At 47.9% G+C, this 16,520-nt stretch overlaps 1 long non-coding RNA gene across 1 annotated transcript in view; it reads left to right on the top strand.

Moving 5' to 3' along the window:
* LOC131518871 (uncharacterized) overlaps nt 1–16,087 on the top strand; it is a 38,775-nt gene extending 22,688 nt beyond the window's left edge. Inside the window, exons 5-6 of the long non-coding RNA XR_009265315.1 lie at nt 7,651–7,756; nt 14,041–16,087. This is a non-coding gene — a long non-coding RNA (uncharacterized LOC131518871). The remainder of the gene's footprint in view (nt 1–7,650; nt 7,757–14,040) is intronic.
* Nucleotides 16,088–16,520: the final 433 nt, after the last annotated feature.

The raw sequence follows: 16,520 nt of genomic DNA, 5'->3' as shown, positions 1-16,520 counted from the left end.
TCCCTCCTGCTCTCCCTCCACCTTCCCCCTCCAAGGCCTCCTCTCTCATCTACTCCACTTGTTGTCTGGGATCCTGGCTTAGGGAGCCTCTACTTGCACACAGAATGGTTGCAGTCAGTTTACACTCCCTCCACAGGAATGGCCCAGAGGGGAGCTGGAGCTGGGAGGAGGGAGGATTCCAAAGGTCTGGAGCCTGCTTCAGAGACTGGGACCAGAGCTAACATCCCCATGCAAGAAATGAAGCCATTCCTTCCCCCTCCACGTGTCAACAATAATCTCAGCATGGGCGTTCCCTTCTTGAATATGTGACACCCCACTGTTGGGAACTCTTCCTTGAATCCCATGTTTGTCAGATTTTCTGGACCTTGACCTTTTCATGTCATGACCCAGTATGCGCATATCATACTCACACACACACACGCACGCACACACACACAAACACACACCTACCTGAAACAACACTTACTCCTACAGGTGCCTACTCAGTTTTCCGTTTTGCCCTACGTATAGCATCCCTCAGGGGCTGCAAAAAACAGCACGCTCAAATGGGTCAGTTGAAGGGAGTTTAAAGAAAATAATTGACAAAGGGGTAGACCGGGTGTGGGGACACAAACAAGGGGATCGTCAGGCAGAAACATGAGCTGCTACCACTTTGAGGCCTGTTTGGGGAATCCCTGAAGGGAAGCTGTGTGGACAGGGTTGCCTGGGTGCTGGGCCCTTGGGCAGGGAGGGTGTACCGTGCCTGTGGTAACAAGCAGGGTGCTGGCCTTGCTGCCTCATTCGACCTCCCAGTCCCCATGGTGGAGGTTCGCCCATTGCTGGCTCAGAAGGGAGCAGCCCCTGGTTCAATGAGGAAACTAGACCACCATGGATACATATTATGGAATACAGAATACATTAGAGGGTTGAGACATTATGCAATTGTGAGAGATACTAGGAAGAAAAATCCAGAAAAGTGGTTAGAGAAAGTCACGAGACAGGCCCCAAGAACCATTGAAGGAGAAGATAGATCCTCTCAGGAACCTAGAGGCCAGTGTCCACAGCTGCCAGAGTGGGGCCACCAAGAGCTGGTGGCAGAGTCTGTAGGAAGCTGTCACCTTTTGTTTAGACACTTCCTTAGGTTCACAGACAAGAATCTGGTGGTGGCCCAGGTTGATGGGAGTGAGGCTGAGCCTGTGTGGCACCCCACACTTGCCATTCCTCATGACTGTCCTGAGGACCTCTGGGATGATGGTGGTTGCTTCAATGCCTTCCCCCCTGGTGCTTTCTGTAGACAGGATGCTGGAGGCAAAGGTACAGCTCAACAAAGTTGACAGTGAACAATCCTACTCAGTTCTCGTTGAGCCTCCCGAATGGTGTGCTCAGGTGATAGTTACTTCAGGGCTTTATGAGATGGCCACATCACGTGCAAGTGACATTGTCTGGAAGAATTGGAGGTATTTGGGGCTGATCGAGGGAAAAGATAGGACTATGAGAAGTAGAAACACGCAACAGGCTTCAGGATGCGACATCCCCTTAGTGGGAGACCATCCAGAGACGGTAGTGGGGTGGTCTCTACTCAAAATGGGAAGGGTGCAAAGGAACTTTTGGAGGTTGGGTGATCAGACAGGGCGGGATCCCGAGTCCTCGCAAAGTTATTCAGCAGCAGAGCAGTGATCTTTGGGTCAGAGGTCTGGGAAGGCAGCAGCTGTAAATGCATAGTCCATCTCTCCCAACGATAATAGCTGTCAAGTGGGTGATGCAAAGCAAGAAGACTTTAAACAGCTAAAGTCTGCTTGTTTGGACTACATTTAAAATAATTGGAGACATAAATGGGTATCCAGCAAGCATTTAAGCTGACAGGTCTCACCCTGCAGTGAAGACTTGAACAACTAGAGGCCAATACACAAAGACCAACTTTGGCTTGTTTATAATACAGATTTATACCTGTGACACATCTGTTTTTCTAGTTGATAGAACCCTGGTCTTTGAAGTGCCACAACATGGTGTTTTTCTTATTTGGTCTATAAAGCTTCTCAAAAAGTGATTTACACCTTTGCTATTCTTAACTAGAAAATTACCTGGGTGTGTCACTGTGTGTGAGGTAACCGTGTGGCTACGCCACTAGATTGCTTGTGTCTGTCCAGCCCACAGTTTCACTCACAAGCCTTATGCTACATACTGACTGTGTGCCCCGTGGGTGTAGCAGATCCAGTAGGGAGCAGGGGACCAAATCCTGTCCCAGGCCTCAGGGAGAAGCAAATAATACTGGAATGCTCAACTAAGTGAATATCTGTAACAGTCATGCAAGGTTTGAAGAAAGGTAGAGGATGCTATCAGGACACTGGAGGGATATGTTATTGGTGAGGAGTGGGCAGGAATTAGGGTTGGCTTCCCAGGGAGTGTGAGTGTGTACTTGGGGTGTTTAGGCCATGCCATGGCTGAATGCAGAGAGGAGCTGGTCAGCAGTCTTTGGTCCCAGACTTATCTCTGGGCCAGAGCTCCCCCATGCACAAGTTTGAGAGCTGCTCTGGGTCTGTGGCCTCCACCTTCCTCTGGACACCCTGTCCCCTGGGCACTCTGCTTTTTGGGCTCCGTTATATCAGAGAAGGGGGCACAGTCCTAATTCCTAGGCTGTCCACAGAAGCACACCCACCGGAATCACAGGAGGGCAACTGGATTTCATAGAGCTCACACTTCAGGAGGCCTGTGTAGACGAACCTTCCCTTGAATCTCTCCCATCATCCCCCCTCTACCTCCCGACAGATGCCATCCTTGGGGGCTCACTCCACTGGATCTGCTGGTGCTTGAGCTGGACATGCTGTCCCCTGGTCAAGGCTGTCCAGAGACAGAGAGGGTGGCCTTTTTGGATGGTGACCTCCTTATTACAGAGGCAGAGGGACTGCTTTGCAGAATCACGTGCGTTATAAAATAGTTACTCCATCCATATTTTACAAAGGAAGAAAGGAAAAGAGAGGAGAGGAGAGAGGGACAGAAGGGCATCATCCTCATAGCCATCCAGCAAAGTAAACCTTACTGTCCCATTTCATAGATCAGGAAACTGAGGTCAGCACATCTGAGTGTGGCAGAGCTAGCTGTGCAGGCCAGAGCCCCTTGTTCATTGACGAAGGGCCCTGAAAGAATAGGCAAGGCTGGTCGCATCCTGAGCCAATCTCCCTCCCCTCCCCCACCCCTTGACCTCATTGGCGGACCTCATGGAAGAGCATAAGGAAGAGCTGGCCACCATCAAGGCTCTGGATGCAGATGCTGCCTACACACTTGCCCTGAAGACCCACCTGGTCATGTCCATCCAGACCTTCCACTACTTTGCTTGCTGGTGTGACAAAATTCACGTGGGACTGAAGCTCTTGCCCACCAAGTGAGAGCTCACACAGGCAGGCTGGGGTCAGCAGGAAACTAGGGCAGTGTGTTAGCCTACATGCTGCATAACAGATGACCCCAGTTTATTGGTTTAAAACAACCCATCAGCTCTCATTTCTGCAGATGGGAAATTCAGGCAGGCTTGGCTAGGTTCCATGCCAGGATTTCACAAGGTCAGTGTCAAGGTATAACCAGGCTGGGCTTTATCTGGAGGTCTGGGGAAACCCTGCCTGTAGGCCTGTTCAGGTGTTGGCAGAAATCAGCTCCTGTTGTTGTACGACTGAAGGTCCAGGTCCTTGCTGGTTGCTGGCCGAGGCTATTGCAGGCCCTGCTCTGACCTCGCTCTGGCCCCCCAATCCCCTTGCCTTTCTCAGGTTTGGCGTCCTTCTGAGTCTCTTAAACTGGAGAAAACTCTGACTTTATGGAGGCTCCTGAGGCCATGCTGGGGTTATCTGCATCGTCTCCCTATCCTCAGGTCAACTGTGCCATTCTGCATGTTTGCGGAAGGGGTAGCCCACAGCTCCTGGATACTAGGGATCAGGATGTGACCTTGGGAGCCATTTTCAGAGGTTTTCCCACCAGAGGCAGGGATGGGTCAACCCTTCCCCAGAGATATCCATCACCAACAAGTTCACTGGGGTCTGCCAGAATGGGCTCCATGCCTCTTATCCTCTCCATGGGGCTGAGAGGTGCATGTATTATGGCAGGCCTAACATCTGTTTCTCCTGCTGCTGCTGCATCACTGTTGGCTGGAGCCAACCCCCAGCTGGGGCCTCCTGGGCCAGCACAGCCTCCAGAGACAGCTTGGCCCCCCAACTCCTCCCTTCTCTGCACCAGTTTCAAAACCAGAGGCCTTACCTGTACCCAGACCAGCTTCTTGTCTGAGGATTTTGCCAGGCTCAGTGCAGGAGGCACCTTGCCCCTCATGGCTGCCTTCTCCACCTGGACCTGAAGTCCTCAGATACCTCTGTCTGGAAGGTTTTGGTCTCCTACCTGTCTCGGTCATGGAGATTTCAGGATGGAGACAAGACCCTGTTCCTTTCTGAGCCCCAAGCACAGTCTGGCTGCCCAGGGGGAAAGGGGAAGGCAGCAATGGAGCCCCCTACCAGTGACTCCCCTTGCTTCTTCCAGGGCTCCACCATCCCCATCAACCAGGCCAGAGCAAGCCACAACCTGGCCTTGACCAGGAAGGAGCCTATTGGGTGAATCACAGCGCCAGGCAAAGACTCACCACACACTAGGCACTTTTTGCGCCATTTGTAGTGTGAGTGTTCATCCCCTTTTTCCGCATCTATCAAACACTATTTATTCACCGATTACTAAATGCCATACATTTCAGGCGCAGGATATACAACGATGACCAAAACTGATGGCATTGCCTGCCCTCGGGGGACTTATATCCTAGCAAATAAGACAGCTTTCACATTTAAAGTACCTGCTCCGTGCCAAGCACTGTTTCAATGACCTTATGAGTATAATTTTACTTAAGCCCCACAATAGCCGTGTATCAGTCAGCGACATAGTGGGAAACAGAGGGCACACCTGAAAAATTTTATGTGCAAAGATTATAATAATGAATATGCATAAAATTAAGAACTACAGGGCACCAAGGAGCAGTGTAAAAATAATAGAGAAATAGACAAAGGATGGGAACTAGTGCTCAACAGTAGACAGGCACCTGCCCAATCAACATAGAAAAAAGTAGGAATTGGGGAAATGATGTTAAACCCAGACGTGAGGGGCTATGCCTCACCATCAGATGGTCCCAAGGCCTAGGGAGAGAGAAGTCTCCTCACACTGCTTGTGGGGGGTGGGAGAAGCAGAGGGTCCACCTTTGTGAAAGGCAACTTGGCAGTGACTTTTCAGTCTCCAAATGTACCCTGCCACAGGCACAACTATGGTGACTCACTGGCACAGGTGCTCAAGGAGACAAACCCAAAAGCACTCACAGAAGCTGTTCTGGGGCCTTGACAGCAAACCCCTGCACAACCCATGCTGAACTCTGCGGCCTCCTAACCAGGGCATGGCGTGTGGCTGTGTGAAGGCATGGGACAGTGAGAGCTATGAGGACCACGTGGAACAGCTCCAGGAGAAACTCGTGTGAGGGAAGCACACTGACGAATGCCCTCTAAAATCACCAAATGTGCACCAGAGGCCCAGTGTGGTCAGCACCCAGCAAGCATTCCCACCTACCCTGTGCCCCTTACAACATGGGGCCTCTGGGATCCACCAGCAGGGACCTCACATCCCTGTGGATTGTGTTCAAGGGCACTCAGCTTCTTTGGGAATGTGGGGGGGGGTGTCAGAAGGAGAATGTGTTCAGATGTCATTTGCATTGAGAGAAATGAGTACAGATGACCACAGCAGGTCCTGAAGGATAGGTCTGCTGGTGAGAGCAGCCCCTGTTGGGAGAGTGGGCTGTGGATACAGGAAAACCCTGTCCTGTAGCTCCCAGAGAGGGGGCAGCCTGGGTGGGATGTGGCACTGACTCAGGGCAGGGCTCCCCACCCAGCCTGTCCCCCAGAGGACACAATATGTAGACAGTGCACCAGGACAGGCCCCACAACAAGGAACTCCCCTGCCCAGGTGTCAGAGTGTAGAGTGAGAGCCCTGCATAGCCCATGTGCTTGGAGCCCTTTCCTTGGGCGCAGGCCTGAGAAGGGCTGGGCAGGGGGACCAGGGGCCACCTGGCTGACAGCCACAGGAAATGCATGGTCACTGCTCTTGCAGATGCCTCCCGAGGAGTCTGTCCCCATCAGACTGAGGAGGATACTAATGCAGAACCTCCCAGGAGTTGGGGGACTGGGAAAGTTGTCCCTATATGGGCGGGTTTATGTGTCTGCTAGAGTTGCCATAACAAAGTACTGAAACTAAGAGACTCAAGCAACACACATTTGTTGCCTTAGCATTCTGGGGCTGGAAGTTCCAGATTCAGGTGTCAGAGTGTTGGTTTCTTCTGAGGGTATGTGGGAGAATCTGCTCCAGGCGTCTCCCCCAGCTTCTGGTGGCTTACTGGCAGTCTTGGGTGTTCCCCAATCTCTGCCCTCATGTTCACTTGGTGTCCTCCTTGTGCATGTCTGTCTGTTCACATGGCTGTTTTTTGAAGGACATCAGTCCTATTGGGTTAGGTACACACCCTATTTCAGTATGACCTCGTCTTACCTAATTACATCTGGGATGGCCTAATTTCCAAATAAGGACGTTCTGGAGTTAGGATTTCAACTGCGAATTTTGGGGAGTACAGTTCAGCCATGACAGTGGGACTTCCTATGTCCATTCTCCTTTGGAGCCCCCACAATCCTGATGACCTCACCCTCTTCTCTAGACACTCTCACCGTGCTTCCTCTGCTTTCTCATCCTGTTGGGTCTGCTGGGTGTACATGGGGTGGGGAGTGGCTCTCCAAACCCCTGAGTATACCCTGTTGTTCCCAGGATGGTGTGCTGGTCCCCAGATTGTCCTAACCTCAGCCTTCACACACGCTCTTCCCCCTTCCTGGGTTCAGCTAAGTCATCTTTTGGGAAACATTCTGTGGTGATTATGATCATTAATATGATGAAGAAATCAAGCTAGGTAGCCTGAGCAATTCTGTGTGGATGGCCTCATTAATTGTCTGACACTGATAAAGACAGTGCCCTGTGTTTTACAGGAGTCAGGGGAAAGCAGGCTGCTGGGACCACACGTGTCATCATTAGGCCCCCCAGGACCATGAGGGGCTTCCCTTTGATGGAGACATTGCTCACCCAGAGGCTTTGTCTGGGACCAAGAGGGCACAGAGATGCTGGGTACAATCTCTTAATGCAGAGCAGACAAGCCTTGTTAGGCCTTCTCAGCTGACTGCTTCCTTTTCTCTATGGAACTACACCCTGGCCTCACCCAAGAGGACTCTCGCTGACTTCCTCCTGGCCCACCCATTTCCAACTCTCTCCCATATTCTCTCTGCCCACCTGGGTGATCCCTGTCCTTCTCCCTGGCCCTGCCTGCTGTCAACCCCTCACTGCCTGGTGTCATGCCCGACTGGACTGTCCTTAGGCAGGTCTGACAGTTGCAATGAGAAACCATGTTCCCTGGCATTGTGCCCTGCCAGGAAGAGGGGCTATTTCCACGCCGGACATACTGCCCCATCAGGGACTGGAAGGCCAGGGATGAGCTCTCTCAGGGGGACCTTGGGCACCATATCAAGATGCTTGGAGTGGAAAAGGGGTCAGGCTTGGGGAGACGAAGCAGCTGGCAGGTGCAGTCTGGCACCCAGGCCGAATGGAGAGACAAAGACCCACTTCTTTGTACCACAGGGTCTGTGGCATCGTCATACCCTGGAACTATCCCCTGCTGATGCTCTCCTGGAAGACGGCTGACTGCCTGGCTGCTGGGAACACAGTGGCGATCAAGCCTGCCCAGGTGGGTCTGGGCGTGTTCCAGGTGGGGCCTATGGACTGTAGAGGAGGAGACAGGTGCCCCGTTGGGCCCTCTGCCCACCCAGGACTGGTACCTCCTCAAGGGAGGAAGGGTACTGCTGATGAGGGCTGGCCTTCCGTGGGCTCCGCTCACAGTGGCAGAGTCAGCACGCAGCAGGGGTCAGTGTGGGCTGTATGCAGTGTCTGTCCACTCGACCATGGGGTGGCTGAGTCAGGTTAGCTGTGTGTGTACCTGCAGCTACTTGGTGAGCAGAGTTAGGGATTTTCCCATAGACACCAGCCCTCTGGATTTGGGAGAGGAGAAACTCTGTTTGGTATCCCTTGTCCAGGCCACAGGCTCTGAGAGAGCTTTGGTGCTTTATTTGGCTTCAGAGCCTGAAAGTCCTGGAGGGAGCAAGGGAGTGGTGGGATTTGTACACCTGCACCCCCTCCAGCCCCTCACACAGAAGCTGCATAGGTAGATGTCAGGGTCACTCAGGCAGGCTGGAAGGGCCTGAGCAGCGTCCCCTGGGGATGAGGACACCCCCTGCACGAGCCTCAGCTTCTTCACCTGTATACTGACTGTAACAGCCTGTCCCCTGCCTGCCCCCAGGGGTGTTAGGGACTGAAGGCAAGATGCTCCATCATGTGGCTCTGGACAGCATGCTCAGGAGGTCTTCTGGCTGCTTTGGGGCAACTTGGACCTAAGAAAATTACAATTTAAAATCCAACAATAGCGACAGCTAGCATTTACAGTATTAACCCTGTGGCAGCATTTTAGTCCATAACAACTTACGTGAAAAGTAAAAGTTTGCATACGTTTGCTTATTTGATTTTTTTTAATGTTTATTTATTTTTGAGACAGAGAGAGACAGAGCATGAACGGGGGAGGGTCAGAGAGAGGGAGACACAGACTCTGAAACAGGCTCCAGGCTCTGAGCTGTCAGCACAGAGCCCAACGCGGGGCTCGAACTCCAGACCGGCAGATCATGACCTAAGCCGAAGTCGGCCGCTTAACCGACTGAGCCACCCAGGCGCCCCACGTTTGCTTATTTGAGCATGGCAACAACCCTCTGAGATGACCCATAACCTCTCGCATTATTGGGGTTTGCTGTGCACAGATCCAGGAATTGTCCCTAGAAGGCCCAGTAGTAGGCCCGTGCCCTCCCAGGGCCAGCACCCCACAGATTTTGTGGCTCAGCCTAAGACCACGTGGGTGGCGGGGCACAACCCAACCTTTACAAGGAAAATTACCTGGGTTAGAAGAGGAGCCACTGCTCACAGGGCTGAGGAGGGCAACGGCCTCCAGCCACGAGGTGGTAATTAGAATCTCACACCCATCAGGGAGCTCTTGGCACTGCCTGGCACTGAGGTGCTTCCAGGCAGTCCTGGATCACTCCACTCCCTGAGTGAAGTAGGTATGAACATTCAGGAAGGGGCCAGGCCTGGAGCCTGCTAGGAGAAGGCACTAGAAGATACAGGAGGGAGCACCTTTACTCCCCACTTTCCCCTGGAGCTGTGAGGAAGCTACCTGGGGTAGCTCTCTTCTTCTTCTTCTGGAATTCCTTTGATATGGATATTGTTCCATTTGATTGCATCACTTAGTGCTCTAATTCTCCCCTCATACTTCTGGATTTTTTTTATCTGTCTTTTTCTCAGCTTTCTCTTTTTCCATAATTATCTCTTCTAATTCACCTATTGTCCCCTCTGCCTCTTCAATCCGTGCTATGGCCACCTCTATTTTATTTTGCACCTCATTTATAGTATTGTTTAGCTCCTTCTGACTATTTCTTAGTCCCTTGATCTCTGTAGCAATAGATTCTTTGCTGTCCTCTATGCTTTTTTCAGTGCCAGCGATTAATTTTATGACTATTGTTCTAAATTATTTTTTCGTTATATTGCTTAAATCGCTTTTGATCAATTCATTAGCTGTGGCTACTTCCTGGGGTTTCTTTTGAGAAGAATTCTTCCGTTTCATCATTTTGGGTAGTCCCTGAGGTGACTCCAAACTGCAGCCACTTCCCCTGTGCTGTCTGGAGTCACTTGTGTTGGTGGGCAGGGCCACAGTCAGACCCGATGTCTGCCCCCAGCCCACTGCTTGGGCCACAGTCAGACTTGTGTGTATCTTATCTTCCCCTCTCCCAGGGGCAGTACTCACTGTGGAGTAGTGTGGCCCTTGTCTGGGCTACATCCACACTGCCAGGCTTGTGGTGCTGCTTCGATGGGAACTGGCCAAGGGTGTATTAGAAGGGGTGGATCTGCGAGGTGCACAGGGGCTGGAGGGTCAGGCTTAGCTAGCTTTGCCACCGGTGGTCCCCTGTGGGAGGGGCCCTAGAGCACCATGAGGGAGACAGGCCAGTGAGAGAGATGGATCCATAGAAGCACAACATTGGGCATTTGCCCGCTGCAAGCAAGTTCAGTGATGGAAACTGGTTCCCTTTGGAATTTCAGCTGGGGGATGGGAGAGGGAAATTGCACTTGCCAGTGCCTTTGTTCCCTGCTGAGCTGAGCTCTGTCTTCCTGGGCTCAACAACTCTCCCTCCTGGAGTCCTCTCACCCTCCCTCCTCTCTGAGAGCAGAGCTGTTGACTTTTAACATTCCAGATGCTAAGTCCCACTGGCTGTCAGAACTCACATAGTCCAGCCCCTCCACTTTTGCAAGCCAGAATTCGGGGGCTCTGCCTTGCAGGGCGGGCTGCCCCTCCACTGCCCTGGCTCCCTCCCGCCAATCCGTGTATTGCGAACCACCTCTCTGCCCTTCCTACCCTCTTCCGTGGGCCTCTTGTCTATACTTGGCTCCGGAGAGTCCGTTCTGCTAGTCTTTTGGCAGTTTCTGGGTTATTTAGGCAGATGTGGGTGGAATCTCAGCGATCAGCAGCACGTGGTAAGCCCAGTGTCCTCCCACACCGCCATCTTCCCCTCTGGAAGCAACGTCATAATAGACATGTCTCTTTTGCTAGAGAAATAAAAAAAATAGAGTATTGGGAATTCATGTATATAAAATGTTTCTGCGCAGTGAACTAAATTATCAACAAAACTAAAAGGCAACCTTTAGAATGGGAGAAGTCATTGCCAACATCATACCTGATAAAGGGTTAGTATCCAAAATGGATTAAAAAAAAACCTATAAAAATGAACACCAAAAAACAAATAATCAACTTAAAAATGGTCACAAGGCAGTAATAGCCATTTTCTGAAGAAGATATAGAGATAGCTAACAAACACATGGAAAGATGCTAAAATCACTCATCATTCATTCTTTTTTAAAAAAAAATGTAATGCGGGGCGCCTGGGTGGCGCAGTCGGTTAAGCGTCCGACTTCAGCCAGGTCACGATCTCGCGGTCCGTGAGTTCGAGCCCCGCGTCGGGCTCTGGGCTGATGGCTCGGAGCCTGGAGCCTGTTTCCGATTCTGTGTCTCCCTCTCTCTCTGCCCCTCCCCCGTTCATGCTCTGTCTCTCTCTGTCCCAAAAATAAATAAAAAACGTTAAAAAAATTAAAAAAAAAATTAAAAAAAAAAATGTAATGCTTATTTACTTTTGAGAGAGAGACAGAGGAGTGAGTAGGGGAGGGACAGAGATAGAGGGAGACGTAGAATCTGAAGCAGACTCCAGGCTCTGAGCTTGGCAGCAGAGAACCAGATGCAGGGCTCAAACTCATGAACAGCAAGATCACAACCTGATCTGAAGTCAGATTCTTAACCAACTGAGCCACCCAGGCACCTCAACTCATCATTCATTCTTGTGACTGCTTTTGCTGCATCCCAAAGGTTTATTTTTTTTTTACATTTATTTAGTTTTTTTGAGAAACAGAGTGAGCCAAAGCATGAGCGGGGGAGGGGCAGAGAGACAAGGAGACACAGAATCTGAAGCAGGCTCCAGGCTCTGAGCAAGTGGTCAGCACAGAGCCTGATGCGAGGCTCGAACCCATGAACTGTGAGATCATGACTTGAGCCGAAGTCAGATGCTCAATCGACTGAGCCACCCAGGTGTCCCCCAAAGGTTTTAGACTGCTGTGTTCTCATTATTATTTCTTTCCATATATTTTTCATTATGTTTTTAAATTTCTAATTTGGCCCATTTATTCTTTAGCAGTATGTTAACATTCACGTATTTGTGGTTTTCCAAAAAAAATATTGTGGCTGACTTCCAGTTTCATAGCATTGTGGTTAGAAAATAATCATAGTATTATCTAAATCTTTTTGCACTTATTGAGACCTTATTTGTGACCTAGTATGTGATCCTCCCTGGAGAATGTCCCATATGCACTTGAAAAGACTGTGTAGTCTGCTTCTTTAATATGGATAGTTCTGACTATATCAGCTAAATCCATCTGGTCCAGTGTGTCTTTCATAGCAAGTATTACCTTGTTGATTTCTGCTTAGATTATTTGTCCACAGCTGTAATTGTGGCATTAACATCTGTTAATACTATTAATGACTTCCTGTGTATTTGTTACTGTTCTGTGTATTTGAGTGTTCCAATTTGGGCATAAATATTTACAATTGTTAGATCTTTTTGTTAATTAGACCTCTTTATTATGATAGAGCGACCTTATTCATCTCTTGTTAGCCTTTGGTTTAAAATCTAGTTTCTCTAATGTAAGTATTGCTCCTCTGGCTTTCTTTTGACATCCATTTTCATGATAAATATCTCTCCATCCCTTCACTTCCAGTGTGCAGGTGTCTTTAGGTATAAAGTGATTCTCTTAAAGGCAGCATATTCACGGGTGTTGTTTTCCTTATGCATTCTGACACCCTATGTCTCTTGATTGGAGCATGTAGTCTACATTCAGAGTGACTATTGACAGTTATTAATTTACTGCCATGTTTGTTTTGTCATTGCTTACGGAGATTTTCTCTTTTTCCTTCTAGTCTTTGTTGTTTTTGTCTTTCTCACTCAAAGAATTCCCTTTTACTATTTCTTGAAGGTCTGGTTTAATGGTCATGAACGAATATAGTATTGTTTGTCAGGGAAACTATGTATCTCTGCTATTCTGAATGACAGCCTTCATGTATAGAGTATTCTCAGCTACACATTTCTCCCATTCAGTGTGTTGAATATATCATGCCACTCCTTTCGGCTGGCTTGGTTTCTGTGGGGGACGTCTGCTGTTAACATCATTTGTCTTTCCTTAGAATTTGGATTTCTTTTTTCTTCTACTTTCAAGATGTTTTTAGTATCTCTATATTTTACAAATTGTATTACAATATGTATTTGATTTTGGCTTGTTTTGTTGAATTTGATGGGGTTCTCTATATCTTTTGGATTTGGATGTCTCAGATTATGGAAGTCTTCAGCTATAATTTCTTTTTGGAGCAATTGTAGGTGGGATTTTTTATCTTTTTGCTACATCATCACGAGTATAGAAATGAACAGACTCCTGCATAATAATTGTGTATTGTATAACTTTATTGAATTAATTTTCAATTCCAGTGGTTTCTTGGTAGATTAATTAAGGTTTTGTATATAGTATCATATCATCTGCAAATAGTAAGTTTTCATTCTCCCTTACCATGTTGGATGACTTTTCTTTTTTTTTTTTTTTCTTATCCTATTGCTATGTTTACCACTTTTTGTATTATGTTGAACAAAGATGGTGAAAGTTGATATCTGTACTTCCTTCCTGATCATAGAGGAAAGGTTTTCACTTTGTCACCATTGAGTATGTTAGCATGTTTTATTTTTATCCTTTTTCATGTTGAGGTATATACTTTCTTTTTTTTTAATTTTTTCAATGTTTATTTATTTTTGAGACAGAGAGAGAACATGAGCAGGGAAGGGGCCGAGAGAGAGGGAGACACAGAATGTGAAGCAGGCTCCAGGCTCTGAGCTGTCAGCACAGAGCCTGATGTGGGGCTCGAACTCACGAACTGTGAGATCATGACCTGAGCCAAAGTCGGATGCTTAACTGACTGAGCCACCCAGGTGCCCCAAGGTATATACTTTCTAAACCCACTTTGTTGAGTTGTTAAAGTGAACAGATGATGTATTTTGTCAAATGCTTTGTCTGCATCTATAGAGATGATCGTATGCTATTTACCCTTCATCTTTTTAAGTATGATTTATAAAATTGTTTTACCTGTGAATTGTGAACCACCCATGCATTCCTAAAATGAATCACAGTGGATTGTGATTAATGATGTTTACATTTTAGGGGCACCTGGGTGGTTCTGTCGGTTAAGCGTCCGACGTCGGCTTCAGGTCATGATCTCACGGTTCGTGAGCCATTTGCTGAAGGGGAACATCTCTATGGATTTGTATAACTCCACAGTGCATTCTCCATTTTCAGAGAAGAAAGAAGATGTCTACAAAGGTTTCTACAATGCAATCATGGTCCACCTTCAGCTTCACTGTCCTGTGACACACTCACAACCCTGTTTCTGGTGAGTCTATTGGGGCCATTGCTCAACTGTACCTGTCTCAGCCCCTCCGGTCCTCCACCCTGCAGTCCGGTCCTCCCATTGCTGCCACACCGAGGGGCGTGCAGCACGAACAAGCTGAACTCATCTTCAGGTTTCCCATGTGGAGCTGAAGTATCTGACTTTGAGAAGTGGTTATAGACGTCACTTCCATTTCAGGAAAATGACTCCTTGCAAGAAAGGGTCAGGGTTAATTTTGGAAAAAACAAAAAACAAAAACAAAAAAACTTCCCAAAGATATGTTTTACTTAGCCCATAATGAATGAGCTCCCCCATCTTTGGGGCCAGACTGATGGAATATTGGGGAAAGTTCTGGTAGGGAGATATTTGGGTTGAAATGACTGATCCATACATTGGGAGGTACAAGGATATTCCCCTCATCCTGTCTAATTGGGGTGATCTGAAAAGTCAACTTATTGCAGCCATTCTGTGTTGCTGTGTTCTCCAGTGTAAGTGAAGATGCTGGTTTTGCCTAAAGAGAGGAAGAATTAACCTGTCAGGAAACAGGCACATGGGGCATGCTCCCCAGAAAAGGCTGGACTAGGGATGGGAATGGTCTTGGGTGTATGCCTGAAGGAAGAACATGAGACCCCGGGTCCTGTGATTAATAGTGAATGTTCCACATCTCCTATGGAGTGCCAAGGTGAATGTCAGAGGACCCCACTCCTGTCCCAAGTTTATGCAGAGAGAGGGAGGGACTGGCCTTGAGGTTGCCAGATGAGCTGACCACCAGCATGTTCCTCTGTGACTCCACTGTGGTGTGGGCATGAGGCAAAGTTCATTCCCAAGCAGGCATTCAGGAAGTGTGGCTAGAGTGGATGTGTCATGTCTCATACAAGTCAGCACACCAGTTCAGGGCTCACTCCTCTATCTGACCTGGCTCCCTTTGGCAGGTCTTGGGAGGGATGATATTTAGGCTAAAGACACCAGTAAGAGGAGCCAATTGGATGTAAGTTTTGAGCAAGCCCAACATCAACGACAACCATCCCATTAAAACCCATCATTACCTACTTCTACTAGAATAAACTAAACTTCTCAAATGCCCTCAACACACACAACACACTTTTCCTCAATAATTCCCACTGTCAACCAGACTTTTGGTCTTTACAAGTACTTATCCTTCCATCTTTGGAAATACATTTGGCAAACAATGTGTTTTAGCTACCCGATGCACTCATCGTTGCCTGTAGAGAAGAAAGCCATGATGATGTGACTTTCCACACAGGTTGCTGTCCTGTATCTTCCCAGCTGTGTCTGGCCAGGGCTCACTGTGCTCCTTCTGGTTTAGGCACAGAACTGGGGCTACATTTGGTAGTCACAGTCTTATTGACCCACCACTTGCTAACACACCGGATTTAAGAACATCCAGAGTCTTATGACACACCCTAAATATGAAAGGTGAATAATTAAGAACACTCGCCAAATAAACCCCAGAGAAATGTCATCTTTAATATGTCACACAATTCACAGACCCCCAAAGCCAATGATGACCTAGAGTTAGGATTCCCAATGGATTTGAAAGGAGACATCATTAAAAACATGCTTTGGCAAGCAATTACAAAAGTGTTTGAAACAAATGAGAATAAGTCTCAGGAAAGGAAGAAAGGTGTAAAGAAGTACATAATGGACAATTACAACTGAAAAGGATAATGACTACAATTTTTAAAATACAAACATACACACAGACAACACAAAGAATAAAACTAATATTTATGTCACAGGAGTCTCAGAAAGAGAAAATATAAAAAAGTAGGGACTAAAAATATTTTTCAAGAGAAAAATAAAAAAAAAATTGTTTCAGGAAATCATGGCTGATTTGCCAAATTTGACAAAAGATATGAACCTAATGATCTAAGAAAATGCGTAAATACCAAAGAGTTGAAACCTCAAGAAGTCCACCAAGAAACATGCTATGGACTACACTATGCTCCCACCCCATTCACAATTTTGCAGTTCTATCCCCATAAACTTGCATGTGGGGCCTTGGAAGATAATGAGGTTATGTTAGGTCACAAGTTTAGGACCCTCATGATGAGGTTAGCATGCTTACAAGGAGAGATGCCAGAGAGCTGGCACACTCTCTCCATGCACACATACAGAGAGAGGTCATGTGAGCACAAAGCCAGAAGGTGGCCATCCGCAAGCCAAGAAGATGAGTCTCCCCAGAACGTGACCACACTGGTGCCCTTGTTGGATTTCTACCCTAGAAACTGTAAGAAAGTGCATTATGGATATTTATCCATTGGCTTAAACTTAGTGCATTTTTACACATTGCAATAAAGCAAGATTCAGAAACTAAAATACATGGTGAATTGGACTTTATCAAGATTTAAACATTTTGCTCTTTTTT

This window comes from Neofelis nebulosa, chromosome 1 (assembly GCF_028018385.1).
Source record: "Neofelis nebulosa isolate mNeoNeb1 chromosome 1, mNeoNeb1.pri, whole genome shotgun sequence".
Taxonomy (NCBI): domain Eukaryota; kingdom Metazoa; phylum Chordata; class Mammalia; order Carnivora; family Felidae; genus Neofelis; species Neofelis nebulosa.
Note: the sequence above shows the minus strand (reverse complement) of the source record. Positions and strands in the feature narration are given on the sequence as shown.